Raw genomic sequence first — 3,293 nt, 5'->3', positions numbered from 1 at the left:
TACAAGCAGCCTAGGCGCGGCTACAGCAGGTCCAGGCAACTGTGGCGCGCGGAGGTGGGCTGCGAGCTCTGCGGTGGGCGTCGCTCCTGCTGCTGGCTGATGGCCTTGACGGTCCGGCTGATCACCGTGACCATCTGGCTGATCATCCTGACAGTTGGGCTGATCACCGTCACAGTCTGCTCGTCAGTGTGCCGCCAGCCCTTGAGCCTGATCTGGGAGATGTCCTGTGGCAGCCCGTGGCGCTGCCGCAGTGGTGGTAGACCACTGCAAACAGCCTATAGGTTCTGTGGCATTTAAAGTTCTTATTTTTAAGCCCCGGAGAGAGCAGTCTTAGTTACTCATTTCCAAGTCTGCAGGATATTCAGCATTTCTGATGCGCTTCTGACAGCCCCCAGTCTTGTACACGAACCGCTGGAGGTGCAGCAGGAGCATAAGACGGAGCTTTTCCAGAGTCACTCTCCAGCTGATCTCCACCTCTTGTTCAGTTTTGGTGGTGTCACCCTGGACAGACTCTCTGGCCACCAGGCTCCCCAGTGCATTCTGGACAGTGCATATCTTGTTGGACTGGATTTCCAGATGCAGATTGAAGAACAGCTGCCCAGTGGCAGACTCTTGAACTCTGCTGGTAAACCACAGACCTGATGTGTCCACCAAAAAATGCCAGCGATGGGGGTCTGAACAAAGGCCACCTGATGAGTGACTGTGGTCTTGTTTCCAGGGCCTGCTTACTCCCACTTGTCCTCACTTCCTTCTTCTGGTTCTTCCTGCTCCTCTTTGTTCACTGAGTGGCTTTTGGGTCCACTGGAAACAGTAAGGTTTTCATTATTTGGTGATAGAAGTTTCTTTTGGTTCTGCATTTCCTCATGGAGTCCATTTAGAATGAAACCTGAGTACTCCTCAGCATCTTCTTGCCCATCCTTTTCAGACAGGCTCCACTTGATCACCGTCAGGAGTCTACAAATATAAGTGGGTTCAAAGGCAGCTCTGGGGCAGATATCCCTCATGATTTTATCCCTAAGACCTTGTCTGGGTTTTGGAGGTACTGGCATATTAGTAAACTCATTCATTAGCTAAACAAAGCTGTCTGTCATGGGTGTGGATGTACAAGGGCTTTGCACTTTTAAATACAGGGGAATGAACTTCATCAGGTGATATATTGGTGGGCAAGCTACCAACGCCTGCAGTGTGGCTTTGATGTGGCACCAATTTCCTGTGTAGATCAGCCCACAGGGTTGCAACGACACTGGTTTATGAATCAGGGTGGTGTTCTCCAGGAACTCTGCAATCTTTATGGCTTCGGGATCCTCTGAAACTGGAACCAGCCCTTCCTTGACTTCTGCCTGCTTTTCAGAGATGAAGGGAGATGTGGTGGAAGGGGAATTCTTAGTTTCCACAGAAACCACAGGCAAGGAGGAAGAATAGAGTTAGAATCATGAAAAAGACTGGCCCATGACTTGGTGGGCTGACTGGTGGGCACCGTGCCCACTGCAGAGGCTGGGGCATCCACAGGAGGTGGGGTGCTCTAGGCCTTGCTGGGGCCGAGTTCGAGCTCTCCATGGTGTGCAACTCCACCCCACTGGCAGCTGTGCCCTCAACCAAGGATTCAAGTATTTGTCCCTTAGCGACTCCAAGGCTCTCAGTAGTCTCAGTCCCCATGGAAGGCTGAGCCACAGCTGTCCTCAACAGGGTGTCCCTGCTGGGAGTCAGCCCTGGGGCAGCCCTCAAGCTGCTCTGCAGTCCTGGCCCCGCCGTCCAGGGCTCGGGGAAAGCCTCAGTGCGGCGCGGCATCACTGACAAAGTCTGTGGTGTCCTGAGAGCTGCCCCAAGTCCGGGGGTGGGGGCGCTGAGGGCACATTCCCCATCAAGTCTGCATCCTTGGCGCCTACACTGTTGCAGATTGCTGGGCCAGGTGACCACCGACCAGGCCTTCTGCCGAAGGCCTGCCCTCGGCACTTTCAAGTGACTGTGATATCCAGGAGGAGGTTTTTTCTTCTTTTTGCACTCCCTTTCTCCTGCACAGTTGCACTTATCTCATATGCTAGCAAAGTAATTTAGGATTTCTATTTCTTATAGCTGGACACAGCTTATCTGATACAGTGATATATGAAGGCTATTTCTATTTTTAATTGTCAGGAAGTCTCTGATTTATTACAAATTCTCAAGAAAGATTATTTGTATGACGTATTGTTCAACGAATGTTGTAAAGTACTTTTCTAATGAAAGGAAATCTGCAATCTAATCTTATAAAACAACAGCAAAAAAAATCAGTTTAGGAATAATGTATTAAGTATTTTACTTATCTTAGAATGATATATATTTCCTATTAATGTATTCTTCTACAATTCAAGTTATATATTAATATTAAAACCTCAATGGAATTAAATTTTTGAACTCTCATTTGACAGAAAAAATGCAAATTTTGAAAGTTTATGTCCTATCCTTCCTTTAACTTTGAGTCATTGTATGGACTGAAAATTAGGTCTAGGAAAAGAAGAACTAAAATGGACTGGAATGGGTGAATTTAACTCAGATGACCATTATATCTACTACTGTGGGCAGGAATCCCTTAGATAAGGTAAGAAGAGGTTAATTATCTTTCTGAGACTACACACCTGGTGGGAGGGAAGGAACTAATACAAAAAGCTCCTGATTTCTAGATTAGCATTCTTATATTCTTCGTACCACCTCCTCTAGTGTTCCAGTAGTAAATAAAATTAATTTGAAGTATTAACTTTCATTGTATTTTAATACATCAGTTTTCTCAATTATATTAAGATATCAATAGCATATTCAAAAGCAGAGACATTACTTTGCCAACAAAGGTCCGTCTAGTCAAGGCTATGGTTTTTCCTGTGGTCATGTATGGATGTGAGAGTTGGATTGTGAAGAAGGCTGAGCGCAGAAGAATTGATGCTTTTGAACTGTCGTGTTGGAGAAGACTCTTGAGAGTCCCTTGGACTGCAAGGAGATCCAACCAGTCCATTCTGAAGGAGATAAGCCCTGGGATTTCTTTGGAAGGAATGATGCTAAAGCTGAAACTCCAATACTTTGGCCACCTCATGCGAAGAGCTGACTCATTGGAAAAGACTGATGCTGGGAGGGATTGGGGGCAGGAGGAGAAGGGGACAACAGAGGATGAGATGGTTGGATGGCATCACTGACTCGATGGACGTGAATCTGAGTTAACTCCGGGAGTTGGTGATGGACAGGGAGGCCTGGTGTGCTGTGATTCATGGGGTTGCAAAGAGTTGGACACGACTGAGCAACTGAAATGAACTGAACTGAACTGTATA

At 47.0% G+C, this 3,293-nt stretch overlaps 1 pseudogene; it reads right to left on the bottom strand.

Moving 5' to 3' along the window:
- Nucleotides 1-20: 20 nt before the first annotated feature.
- The window catches only part of LOC104987630, a 4,349-nt pseudogene continuing 1,076 nt past the window's right edge, over nucleotides 21-3,293 (bottom strand).

Source organism: Bison bison, unplaced genomic scaffold (assembly GCF_000754665.1).
Source record: "Bison bison bison isolate TAMUID 2011002044 unplaced genomic scaffold, Bison_UMD1.0 scf7180017864102, whole genome shotgun sequence".
Taxonomy (NCBI): domain Eukaryota; kingdom Metazoa; phylum Chordata; class Mammalia; order Artiodactyla; family Bovidae; genus Bison; species Bison bison.
The sequence above is the reverse complement of the archived record's forward strand: the minus strand, read 5'-3'. Positions and strand labels throughout refer to the sequence as shown.